At 40.0% G+C, this 14,195-nt stretch overlaps 1 protein-coding gene across 1 annotated transcript in view; it reads left to right on the top strand.

The window, feature by feature from the left end:
* The window catches only part of ZNRF1 (zinc and ring finger 1, E3 ubiquitin protein ligase), a 105,171-nt gene that overhangs the window by 1,185 nt on the left and 89,791 nt on the right, over positions 1-14,195 (top strand). The window lies entirely within an intron of this gene.

Here is a 14,195-nt window from a genome sequence, read left to right as displayed (position 1 = left end):
GTCTGTTTGAATTGTTTAAAATGGAGCAGCTAGCAGGCTGTTGGCGTAGACAGGTGTGGCCTGCTGAATGGAGGCCCAGCCAGGGAGCCTCCCTCCCTCCCAGGCTTTGCAGGACCAGGGCTCTGGTTCCCATGCTGCATGCAGTAGGCTTGGCTCAATGACTCTCCCATCCCTCCCCATTTTCCTTTCTTCCCCTCCATGCTAAGTGCTTGGTCTTCCAGATCATCTGCATCCTCTTGGAACAGAGAGGTGAGATTTCATTGCCAGGCTGTGGGTGCATGACAGGGGAAGAGGAAGATCCAGAGAATCTGGATGAATTCACGATGTGAACTTCTGGTAACAGGCCAGCGAAAAGCTGGAGGAGGATTTCCCAGGCTGTGAGTGGCAGGAGCGTCTGGGAGGAAAACAGGTCTGTCTGCTCCAGGTCTGTCTGCTCCGCTAACCTGAGAAGCCAGGTTAGGCTTCTGGAAAATTAGTCAAAAGAGGTGTGCGGCCGCTGTTTACTAATTGGCCTTTATTTTTTGAAAGAGTCTGGATTTCTTTTGTTCAATTCTGTACACTTTAATTTGTGAAATAATTTTATTTGAGGGGGAGGAATAGTGACTGATGGATGACAGGTAACACTTGAAAGTGGCTTTTGAATTGCTAGGATGGTATTTTATTATTTGACCAGGCTTCTCTGACTTGCATCACACTCTGCCCTGAATGGGATGCCAGGTAATGCCTTTGGCACGATTAGACATTTGATCAGCTTTAAAAATTTTGAAATTAACAATCTGTCTTATAAAATTTGGTCCAGAAAGAGTCATCTGTGTTTGTGAGATGATGTGGTTAAGTTTTTTTTAAAGAACTGTCATTAGTATCTGGTTTTAAATTGAAAAGCACTGTAAGAAGTTTCTCAAAAATCACAGAATTTTGTGTATTATAAAACAAATATAATCTTATAGAGCAGTGGTTCTCAACCTTCCTAATGCCGCCACCCTTTAATACAGTTCCTCATGTTGTGGTGACCCCCAATTTCATTGTTACAAATTGAACGTAATTAAAGCATAGTGATTAATCACAAAAAAGTATGTAATTATATATGTGTTTTCCGATGGTCTTAGGCAACCCCTGTGAAAGGGTCGTTCGACCCCCAAAGGGGTCATGACCCACAGGTCGAGAATCCCTATTATAGAGGCTTGTCTAGGGAAGGAGTTCCCTGTTAACTAAAATTTCTTGTCTGTCTTTTACTAGAAACATCTTTTTCCTTATTCCACCACCAGGTTTCATGCTGGAGTTGTGAGCTTATAATTGGATTCCAAAATTTCAGATTCTTCAGCTGTGAAATCTTAGTTTTCTTTTCATCCAGTTGTGGTCAGGGTAGAAAGAGCCACGGAACCATGGGAATTACTATTAAAGCATGTGTTGGGGGCTCCTATTAACATTTTGGGTAATAACTTTCTTTATAGGGCCATCCTGTCCTTTTGCAAAACATTGAGCATACCTGGCCCTGCCCACTAAATGCCCTCAGGAATTTCCAAATGATCTTTGTAGGGACTTGGAGGGTGGAGGGGGGTACCACCTGGATGGAAAACCACTGCTTTAAGAATGCAATCTTTTATTCAAATAAAGTAATTAGTTTTTCCTGTGCAGTTTATCTGTGATGAACCTTTGTATTTCCACGCTTCTGTTTCCCTTTTTGTGGGTAAGCCAGGGGGATCTTCCTTCCAGAACATCCCTCTTCCTCTCTTGTTCATTATTATAAAAAGAGAAACTCATTTCTATTTTGGAGCCTTTGAGTAAGGTCCGAGCAGTTTTTGCTCTTGTGTCATAAAGACATAAGGGTAAGGACTTTGGTGCGCAGTTGACTAGAAGCCTGGAAGTTGGTGCTCTTGCTTGTGTTTTGTTTTTTAAATAGTTTATTGATTATTTTTTAGAGAGAGAGGAAGAGAGAAACCTCAAGGTTGTCTGCCTCCTGCACAACCCCTACCGGGACCGAGCTCATACCCTGGGCATATGCCCTGACTGGGAATCAAACCAGTAAACTTTCTGGTGCACCAAATGATGCCCATCCAACTGAGCCACACAGGCCAAGGCGTCTTGCTTGTGTTTTCAGGGTGCTTGGGAACTCTTCTTGGGCACAGAATATAGATGTCAGTGAAGTAAGTGCTGGAGCTGGGATTGGAATGAAGGTCCTGCCAGAGTTAGACCTGGCTCTTAGCCATTACACTCTATTGCAGGGGTTCTCAACCTTCTGGCCCTTTAAATACAGTTCCTCATGTTGTGACCCAACCATAAAATTATTTTCGTTGCTACTTCATAACTGTAATGTTGCTACTGTTATGAATTGTCATGTAAATATCTGATATGCAGGATGGTCTTAGGCGATCCCTGTGAAAGGGTCGTTCGCCTGCCAAAGGGGTTGCGACCCACAGGTTGAGAACCGCTGCTCTACTGCCTCTGGTCCTAAGGCGTAAGGAAGCTGACAGGGTCCTGGAAATTGCACTGGCCTGTGAGTCAGATGACTGTGCTCATTTCCTGATAGAGCTACTTATTAAGTGTCTACTTGCGGCCTTGGGCAAGTGAGTCATTTAGCCTCAGAGTCCCCATTTCTTCACCTGTAAGATGGGAATACTATCTATCCTGCTTACCTTGTTGGGTCTACTGAGATAGTGTTTAGAAAAGCCAAATAACATACAGAGAGAAAGTGGTGTTCCTTTGGGGCACTTCTATAGTTCTCAGCCTTCTTTCATCTCAGAATTTGTTGGGCATTGAGATTTAGACTTGTGTGGACTGTTCCCCCAAAATGCTCTCTACTGAAATCTGACCTGAATTGATGGACAGTTCATAATAATGAGTGCTATTGAGAAGAACTGCTTTATTGGATCAGAGTTAGAGAGTCCATTCCTTTCCACATTAAAATGTAAGTTTTGCTGTAAGGTGTTTCTAATAGTACCCCATTTATTTCAGAATATGGATTTCTAGATGTGGAGGAAAAACATAGAGGACCCACCTTGTGGGAAGGAAGAGATTGCCTGTTTTCTGGATCCTTCTATAAAATGGCTGGTCATTGAGGCTTTCACTCCAACTTGTTAGTCATTTGTATGAATACACATGTACATTCAGAAAAATCTAAGCTATTCTCTATTGTCACCAAGCCATCAACTGGGGTTCATAGAAGGTGACTTTTCATAAGTCTTTAAACATGCTAGCAGGATACCACATTCTATTTTGCTGCCGCTCTAGGGTTCTCAAGTTAATTACTTTTCTCCATTCTTAAATAATTAGGGAGAGTTGCCAACTCTATTGGAGTGGACCAGAAAGCCTTTTTGTGACTCACTATAGGTGTGCTAGAGGTAATGGTCCTTCACATGGTTTCTGAAGAAGGGAAAGCATTCTGTGGTTTCCAAAGAGAATGATGGGTCCCCTGCTCTGTAGAAGTTTGTTTTTTTAAAAATATATTTTTTTATTGATTTCAGAGAGGAAGAGAGAGGGAGAGAGAGATAGAAACATCAGTGATAAGAGAGAATCATTGATCGGCTGCCTCCTGCATACGCCCCCATTGGGGATCAAGCCTGCAACCTGGGCATGTTCCCTTGACCAGAATCGAACCTGGGACCCTTCAGTCCAGAGGCCAATACTCCATCCACTGAGTCAAACCGGCTAGGGCTTAAGTTCTATTCTTAATGAAGACTTTTTTTTTAAATGAAGACTTTTTTTAAAGCAGAGTTTGGAGTTCTCTATTAACCATGAGGGCTTTTATTTTTTCTTTGACCTTTTCATAAAAATAAATGATTTTTAGAGAGAGGAAGGGAGAGAGAGAGAAAGATAATTGTGAGAGAGAAACTGATGGGCATGTGTCCTGACCTGGAATTAAACCTGCAACCTGGGTATGTGCCCTGTCCTGGAATCGAACCCCCCACCTCCTTTTTGTGTATGAGATGATGTTCCAACCAACTGAGCCACACTGGCCAGGGCATAAGGGCTTATTTTCTATAAAATAAAAGAAGTTCCCCCGAGGAGAAGAGAACTTCTTGAAGTTCACAGTTAATTCTTACTCATTGGGGTTTGAAAGGTCTTGCAAAAAACAGAGCTTTTTCACTCTTAAAGTGTTTGCTTTATGGGATGTGTACATTTTGCTACTAAACAAAGACACACCCCAAATATGTCACAAGGACTCTGAGCCAGGCCACTTTTAACAAAACAAATGCTACTCTAATACCTTTTGGGAAAAGGAACTTGCTTTATATTTTACTAATGTGATTTTCAACCCAAGCTTATTGGGCATTAACATTTAATAAATGTTAATTAATCTAATTCTAAAACTAAACTTCTTTGGTGACAGTTTCAAAATTGAAAAAAAAACTTCATAGGGAAGTGGTGGTAACTTAAATAGGTCCTAGTCCTACAAAGCCTTAAGTAGGGGTGTTTTAATGATAATGGGTTGCTGAATCTTGAAGTCAACTCAAAACCTAAATCCTAATCCCAGTCTTTAGAATGATGGATTAGTGTAAATTTCCATCTGTTTCTTTTCCAAGCTTTGTCATGGTCTAGTCTGAATCAAATGGTTCCTAGTGATTACTGTGGCTATGTAGACTTGAATATGAGGAGGGACTTCGTACACCCAGCAGTTTGTGTTTTTTTATCCTTCACCTGAGGATATGTTTTTATTGATTTTAGAGAGAGAGAACACATAGATGTGAGAACCATCTGTCGGGGGATCAAACTCACAACCTAGATGCCCTGACTCCAAAATTGAACCTGCAACCTTTGGTGTATGGCAGTGATGGCGAACCTATGACACGCGTGTCAGAGGTGACACGCGAACTCATTTTTTTTAAAAAGTATATTTTATTGATTTTTACAGAGAGGAAGGGAGAGAGATAGAGAGTTAGAAACATCGATGAGAGAGAAACATTGACCAGCTGCCTCTTGCACACCTCCTACTGGGATGTGCCCGCAACCAAGGTATATGCCCTTGGCCGGAATCGAACCTGGGACCTTTCAGTCCGCAGGCCGACGCTCTATCCACTGAGTCAAACTGTTCAGGGCTCAAAAAATTTCTATATGTGAAACGGCACCAGAGTTAAGTTAGGGTTTTTCAAAATGCTGACACACCGAGCTCAAAGGTTCGCCATTGCTGGTGTATGGGATGATGCTCCAACCAACTGAGCCACCCGATCCAACAGTTTTTATTTTTGAATTTTAGGTTCATAACAGCACACAGGTTTATTCTTGACTCCAGTGTTTCAGTTCCTGATATTGATAAAGGGTGAGTTGTGGATGTAAATGAATAACCTGAAGACCAACCCTCAAGTATGAAGCAAATAAAGAACCATGTTTTTTGTTTTGTTTGTTTTTTGTTTTTTTTTAATATATATTTTATTGATTTTTTACAGAGAGGAAGGGAGAGAGATAGAGAGTTAGAAACATCGATGAGAGAGAAACATCGATCAGCTGCCTCCTGCACATCTACTGGGGATGTGCCCGCAACCCAGGTACATGCCCTTGACCGGAATCGAACCTGGGACCCTTCAGTCCGCAGGCTGACGCTCTATCCACTGAGCCAAACCGGTCTCGGCAAGAACCATGTTTAATTGTAAAGCAGCAGCTGGGATAGTTTCTAGAATGATGAGACTGTTTACCTCGAGATCTCCCCAGAGTTGTTAGATTTGAGATACCACTTTCCTCTCTTGGGAATAAAGAGGAAGAGGGAATTCACTGGGTCCCTGTAAAAACCAAGTTAGAGGAGGCATGGTAAGAATGCCGAATGCACTCTTGGGTCTGTAATAAGGAGGCAGATACAAATGAGCTCTTTTCTGTAAATGGTTCAAAGGGTATTCAAACTTGACTATGCCCAATATAGGGGGCTCATTAACAATGCAGATGACTGGACCTCACTCCCAGAATTCAGTACACCTAACGAGAGACCCAAGAATCTCAATTTGCAAATTATCCTGAAAATGTAAGACCATTTATATCTGAACCTCAACTCCATGATGGATATAGAATTCAGAAAAAGAACTCTTAATTTTTTGGGTGGATCCATTAGCATTATTTTTAATATTACTAAACCAGGCAGATCTTTCCTAAGCAGGATGCATACAAATCTTTTCATTTGCTCGTAGATTCACCCAGTAAGAGCATTGTTCATTATTTGATGGTTTTCTTTTACGTGGAGCTAAGCAATTTTCTCTTACAGATAGGCCTAAGCCAATCTGCCTTGGTCCTGAGAATTGAAGTTGCTCCAAACACAAGTTAATTGTGGCAATGTCCCCTTTCCTTCTGTGCTGTCTCCCCCCTGATTTTTCTTCTAAGGCACAGCTGCTGCCTTTATCTACTTGTGCTACAGAGGAGCTTACTGAGTTATATATCCCCAGCCAGATAGACAAGTCAAGATCTTAGGATGAATCTAGACTTTAAGTGGACAGAATACCTCTTTCCTTTTCTCTTACCTGACCCAAAAGTATGAGACGTGTGTGTGTGTGTGTGTGTGTGTGTGTGTGTGTGTGTGTGTATTGAGCTAAGACATTCATTTATTCAAGTACTTATTGAGTCCCTCCAGTATTCTAGGATCTGTGCTAGGTGCTGGGAACATGTATTTATTAGAAGGGTGATTAACATTTTTTTTGTTCTTTCTGTTGACCTAAGAACATCCAAACCTATAGAGAATTTTTAGAAAATATATTTGAACCATACAGAAGATACACCTGGAAGCAACATCTCAACAGGCTGAGATAAATGCTTCCAAGAAATAATATTTTGCAGCTCTCTTCTATGCATTTGAAATTGAAGGAACCTTAAAAGGAAGATTACCTGAAGGTGGGAGAAAGCAAGGTGGGGATCAGATTACATGATAGCTAAGATTCTGTGATCCCTGGAGGGTGGCTTTAGAAGGAAGGGTCTGAAAAGAGACATTTAAAGGTGTGTTAACCTAGATGCACAGGAACAATGGACAGGCCTTGCTTAAGGCAAAGATAAGCCTTTTACTAAAGAGGTTATATGCCTGGAGCCTGACTACTCACCAAGACCTGCCCAGTTAGGAATTTATGTTCAGATAGATCATCCTGTGAGGTGACTTTCCCTAAAACCCCTACAGGTCCACATTCCTAAGAATCTTTGCTTTCTCCTTAAGGAAGAGTTGGAATATTGCAGCTTGTGGAAGATTTTACCTTCTTTATCAGTGCCTTGGTTGAATAAACAAACAAATTTAGGGTTTTGTCCATAAGTCTGTTATATGGATGATATATCCTCTCTACTCTTCACTCACACTATTCATTCTTTCCTAAACCTTAGTTCTGAGCTGGGACAGGTGATCTGTTCTTTGTGGTTCCAGTCAAGTGTTTACTAAGGAATTCTTCATATGTTCCAATACAGGTGGTCATCTATCTTCTCAATGAGAATATCAAAAGAAAAACTGTTTTTCAAACTCTTCATGTATATCTTTGACTTTGGGATCTTTTTCATCTCTAGAGCCACTTCTGATTGTTCAACACTGCTTTCTAAAAGCATGATCCTGCCGAGACCGGTTTGGCTCAGTGGATGGAGCGTTGGCCTGCGGACTGAAAGGTCCCAGGTTCGGTTCCGGTCAAGTGCGTGTACCTTGGTTGCGGGCACATCCCCAGTGGGGAGTGTGCAGGAGACAGCTGGTCGATGTTTCTCTCTCATAGATGTTTCTAACTCTCTGTCTCTCTCCTTTCCTCTCTGTAAAAACTCAATAAAATATATTAAAAAATAAAAAAAAATAAAAGCATGATCCACCACTTTTATAATCTGTCTCTGTAAAATTTATCCCAAGTCACAAAAACCCATAAGAAAATATAAGGAATAGTTTTCCTCTTTGATCTTCTGAGTGTATGTCTCTGAGCTCCACAACATTGCCATTTTTATGTCATTTTAAGTAATTTTTAAAGCCTTGTTGGTGATAGCCAACACTAGTGACTGAAATGTCATTTCTCCTGGAATAATTATTAAATATGTGTTATAGTTGAGTATTTATAAATTGAAGAATGGTTCATACCGAGGGATTTTATGCAGACTTTGGCTATAGGTGATACCTTGATTTCTGAAGGATAATTTTTGGAGAAACCTCACCTTACATTTAGGAATATGCAGCCATCTTGATCTTTTAAAAAATATATATATATTTTATTGATTTTTCACAGAGAGGAAAGGAGAGAGAAAGAGAGTTAGAAACATCGATGAGAGAGAAACATCGATTAGCTGCCTCCTGCACACCTCCCACTGGAAATGTGCCCGCAACCCAGGTACATGCCCTTGACCGGAATCGAACCCGGGACCCTTTAGTCCGCAGGCCGACGCTCTATCCACTGAGCCAAACCGGTTTTGGCAGCCATTTTGATCTTAAGGCATTAAACTTGTCATAACATGGCTCCAAGTTTCTTGTTGGTAGTACCTTTAGCCCTCAAAAAAGTATAGTTAAATAAGCCATGCCTCCCCTCTGTAATACAGTACAGTATCTTTTAATGTCAAAGTTGATTTGTTAGTAGGTGGAGAAACTTAGATATGGAGTCATCCAGATGATTTGGGACAGATGTAGGAGGAGAATCCAAGACCCTAGATCCCAGCCAGCTTGGTCATTTTGTCCATATTTCTCAGCTCTTTGGAGATCTTTTCCATCTCAAGTCATTTCCTCTCCCCCCCACTTTTTTTTTCCTTTGCCCTGCTGAGGTGTTTTTCCTTAGGGAGAGTTGTTAAGATTCTTTCATCCTGAGGCCTGCCCAAGTACTCTGGGAATCCTAAGAAAATTTGAGGGAGTCCAACCTAAACCAATGAAGTACTTGGTCTACCATAAATACAAATTAGCTTTCTGTAATATTGTTCTGTTCCACTTAGATCATTTTTACTTTTAATGCCCTCTAAGGTATAATAAATACCATCTAAGTCAGCTTTTTCAAAAACACTTAAAAAAAAAACCCTCACCCACGGACATGCTTAGAGAAGAGGAAAGGGGAGAGAGAAAGAGAGAATCATCAATTGGTTGCCTTTGCACGAGCTCCAATAGGGACTGGAACCTGCAACCCAGGTATGTGCCTTGGCTGGGAATCGAACCATAATCTTTTGGTGCACAGGATGATGCTCAACCAACTGAGCCACTCCAGCTGGACTAAAGAAACTTTTTTGTAACACTGCCCACTACTGTAATGAGCATCACTAAATACCCATGTATACCACATGTTGTTATATTTTTTCAGTCCTAGTCAGATATGGCTGAACCAGTCAAACCATTATAGCCAGTTATCCTTGAGATCTATGGGAAGCCTTTAGACCTGTGATGTGGGCTGGTTTGCACACTAGCTGCCTTCCATCTTAATTTCTAACGAGCCCAGTCATGTTAGCTGTATTTAATTGATCCATTTTCTACCTCCTCTCTCAGCTCAGAGGCAAGTGCAACATAAAAGGATAGTGAATCTAAGCTTCTCCAGTATTTTGAGGTAGAGGGATTTCCTATGAAGTAGCAGGCCTTTAAAAAAATAGTATTATGAGCTGTTCTGTGTTTGGTGTGGCTTTGGAAAACCTTTGGATTCTTCTACTGAAATTCTGTTTGCAAAAAAAAAATCTTTTTAATGAAACAGTGTGAGTCACAAAGCAGGCACTCCTTCTCATAATAGCATTTCTCACCAGGGGAATTTTTGGTAGCTGTTGGGGGAGGGATTTGAGTGGGTTGTGGATGATAAATCCCTTGGTGGAACATAACCAGAGACTGCCATATCAGAACTCTGGTGCTTTCCTTCTGACTGTGAGCCCTGAATTCAAAGTGCAGGACAGCAGACTAGAATGGGGAGGCCTGAGCTCAGTGAATTGCCACTGTAGCATGACCAATGAGATTGGAGCCTCAACATTCAGACTCAGTCTATTAAAACACCACTGTAGTATATAATAGGATCATGAGACCGAGGCCTTGGGTCAGAAGGCCTAAGGTCATTTGCAGGAAAAGCATATTTCTGGATTAAGGGATGGCTGTGGACCTAATGATGAGAATTTGAGTCATGAGTGTGAAGTTTTTTCCATATTGTGAAATAGTGGTCTGGCTCTTGGTACTTTACAAAGAGAGGATTCATTCAAGGTCATCTGTGCTCTTAAGATTTTAGGTCTAGTAAACACTTAGAATGACACCCAAAGTGAACATCACACAGTCAGTCTCTTTGTAGGATGGTGAAAAGGAAAGGCTAGAGATATTAAGGGTTCAGAACAAGCCGGATTATGACATTAACAAAATGCGTGTCCGCCCAAACCTGAGTTTGATTGCTGCCAACTTCAGTGATTTACAATTCTTCGTCCTCATGTCTGAACCACTGTCTTATGAAAGCTACCGACAGAGGAAAGTCTGAAAGATCATTACAACTGGGTTAAGATTTGCTTTTCTGAGGAAAGTCATAGCTGTCTCCATTCCGTGTTTTCCTGGCTTTGTACTTTTCGTCAAAGCCTCTTACCAGTTCCAAGTCTCCAGAGTTCAATAAAGGGGAACAGGAAGTTGGTGTTTGATGCTTAAGAGCCAGCAATAACGTAATGAGGAAAAGGACATAAGCACAAACTGGGAGGGGGGTTCTGGGCCTTGAGATCTGAGGTCTGTAGGATTATACAGACATCCTTCAAAGATGACTTTAACCAACTCTTTTAAACAAGGGAAAAGCAATTGGAACCTCGTTCTGAGAGGATTAATTTGTTCCGAGAGGATTAATTTTCTTAGGTTATAGTGGAGGCTCAACATTTTTAACTGCTAGTATAATTAGTTACAAAGTATCTTGCCTCAGGAGTTCAAACATTTAAAGAAAAAGTGATTATCACTTTTATAAAAAAAACAGGAGTTACTTCCCTGCCTTTCTTTTCCGTGAGAGGCCTCAGGGTACGTCCTGTCATGGGATCCAGGCTGGAGCCTGACCCTTCCTTTTCCTGTCCATTCACTTTTATGAGTTGAACTGCAAAGTTTCATTGCTGTAGTGGCACAACGGGAAAGTCACAGGGATTTGTGCTATTTCAAATCTGATTTCATTTTTACATTTCAGGAAATCAAATAGTGATATAACTGAATAGAAGCTCAGGTCTCTTGGAATCTTTTTAAAATGAGCTATTTAAGGCATTCAAAAGAGATAATGTACTTTACCTACCAGATTAATAAATGAATAAGACATTACAGATGAAATTGTATGTGCCCTCCCCAATTTCTGTTTTTTCACCTTCCCTCCCCAAAGGTAACCACTGCCTATACTTTCCTGTTTATCATCCTATATATGTTCACATTTTTACTGCATATTACTATCCAAAACAGTATTTATTTAATTTATATAAACTTTATCGTAATGTCTCTATCCTTTCACATCCATATGTATGTTCCTCAAAAGGGATTTGAGATCTATAAATCCATTGTAGTACTTATTGTTCTGCCACATTAATTTTCACTGCTGTACTCTATTATATGAATATACCACAAATATCACCATTTATAGATCCATTATCCTGTCAATGGATATTAAAGTTATTTTCAATTGCTTTGAGAATGCTTTTCTATTTCCTTATATACTTGAATGAGAGTATTTCTAGGGTACATCCTTAATCAGGAAATAGCTGGGTCATAGGGTATATATAGCTTCAACTCTTAATTAAATATTGCCCAGTAGATCTCCAATGTGTTGGTACCAATTTACACTCTGCAAATAGCATATTTTCACTTGTTTCATGACCTTGACAAAACTTGATATTGTCATAGTTTAGTTTTTGTCAAGTTCCGGTGGGTGTGAAATGGTATAGCAGCCCTAGCCGGTTTGGCTCAATGGATAGAGCATCAGCCTGCGGACTAAAAGGTCCCAGGTTTGATTCCGGTCAAGGGCACATTCCAAGGTTGTGGGCTCCATCCCCAGGAGGGGGCATGTAGAAAGCAAGCCAATCAAGATTCTCATCATTGATATTTCTATCTCTCCCCCTTCCTCTCTGACACCAATAAAAATATATTTTAAAAAAAGAAATAATATATCATTATGATGTTGTTTGTATATTTGGTGATATGTATTTACACAAATTAATATTAATGTTGTATACTTAATCATCATGTTTCATCTTCTATGAAATGCTTGTTCATGCCTTTTACCCATGTTTATATTGGATGGTTCATCCTTCTCTTATTAGTTTATATGAATTTGTGTTTTGTATTGGGATAATAATTTTTTAAAATTGATTTTGGAGAGAAAGAGGGAGAGAGACATTGATTTGTTGTTCTCCTTATTTATGCATTCATTGGGTGCTTGTATGTGGCCTGACCGGAGATGGAACCCCAACCTTGGCGTATGGGAATGACCCTCTAACCAACTGAGCTACCTGGCCAGGGCGGTCTAATAATTCTTTGTCATATATAATGCAGATGTGTTTCTCCTAGTTTGTGGATTATCTCTTTACTCTCTTTGTGATTTCTTATGGTTAACAATTTTAATATAATTGAATATTTCAGTATCTTCTCTTATGGATTTTGTATTTTGTGTCTTAAGGAAGATTTTCTTTTCTTGAGGTTATAAACATATTTTATATATCATTCTAAAAGTTTTTAAATTTGCCTTTCATATTTAAGTTCTTAATTCGTATGGAATTAAATTGTCAGATAAGGATATATTTTCCTTTTCCATATGAATAACCAGCTCTCCCAGCAACAAGTGAGGAATGGTAAGTAAGGTCTTTCTGCTGATTTGCAAGCCACCTCTATCATATATCAGGTTTCCTTCCAGTCGTGGATTTGTTCCTGGGCTTTTTGTTCTGTTCCATTGGTCAATTTGTCTATCTATGTGCTAATACTTTCTTAATTATTGTAGTTTTGTCTTGCCATGTGGAAGGGCAAATCCTTTCATCTTGTTATTTATTCTTTTTCAAAGCTCTGTTGTCTGAATGAAGCTTTCTAGGGAACAAATACAGAATCCGGATAGAATCAACAAAATGAAGTACAAACTGCGGGGGGAACTGCTCTGTTTATAGCTGGTATTCTTAATGACAGGACATCTGGCAAACTGACCCTAATGGGCAGTTTCGAATTTTCCCCCCTACTATATTGCACAAACAATAACATTTCCCTATGTCTTTGTATTGCAAACAGCAGAATAAACAATTCTGTATGTTACAGACAACAACAATAAAAACAACAAAAACTGGGTAGCTATTTTGGGTACATTTTGCTTCCAGTTAAATTTTAGAAACAGCTTTGTTAACTTCTCTGCAGAAAAAGTCGTTAGGATATTTTGTTGGAATTACATTGAATTTATCAATTGCCAACTCTAACATTGAGTCTACTCATGAACTTGTTGGAAGTGGACTTACAGAAATAAAAGAATAGATTTTTTAAATGTTTTTAAAAAGTTTAAAGTAATTACGGACTCACAGAAAAGTTGCAAAATTTGTATAAATAAATTAAATATTTCATCTTTGTTATCCAGAATCTTTAAATGTTATTAGAAAAACATAAAGAGTTGAAAGTCCATTAAGTTCTTAACTCTGCAAAGCAGCTTAATGTCTTAAATAAGAATTGAAACTTCTAAAGTCTGAGAATCTATGTTGACCTGCTCCTGGGAATGGGAAAACCACCAGATCTTAAAATTGGCATGGTGGCTGAAGAAGTAATTAGGCCTAATACTGAGATCTGCTTTCATCAGCGTTGTCCTGTATCCTTATGTGGACGACAGTAGATCTAGTCCCAACCCCTGCTCCCCAGGTTTGTGCTCTGATCCCTTCCATTGAGAGAAGGGCTTCTTGCCCTTCAGTTGAGGGTCTTCTCACGGCTGTAGGCTGGAGAGTTCATGACATGAGAATGGAGGCTTGGGTTGGTTGAGCCAGAGGTGCCTTCATGGGAGGAATGGGCACCTCACTCTTACGAGAGGCAGTGTGGGGTTGTGGCTAAGGTTGCAGGCTCAGAGCCAGGCTGTATTAGATTCGAATCCCAGTGTTGCTGATTTTTAGCTTTGGAATCCGTTGGGGTCCAGCCCCAGCAGGTCCAGGGTTTCCCAAAGGTGTGGACGGAGTTGGCAAAGAAGGAATGACCCGGAGACAGCATTCAGTTGATTAGCATAGTGAGGTTCTCTCTTTATTCTCCTGTTACATCTGTATTTATACCATTTGATTTTAATCCTATCCATTCTATTCCAAAGGTTAGGGCGTTTGTTATCTCCATTCCAAGGTCACTACTCTATTATTTTGTTAAGCTACAAGGGTAACTGAAG

The sequence above is a fragment of the Myotis davidii genome, unplaced genomic scaffold (genome assembly GCF_000327345.1).
Source record: "Myotis davidii unplaced genomic scaffold, ASM32734v1 scaffold453, whole genome shotgun sequence".
Classification (NCBI taxonomy): Eukaryota; Metazoa; Chordata; class Mammalia; order Chiroptera; family Vespertilionidae; genus Myotis; species Myotis davidii.
This window is presented reverse-complemented; position numbering and strand designations above follow the sequence as displayed.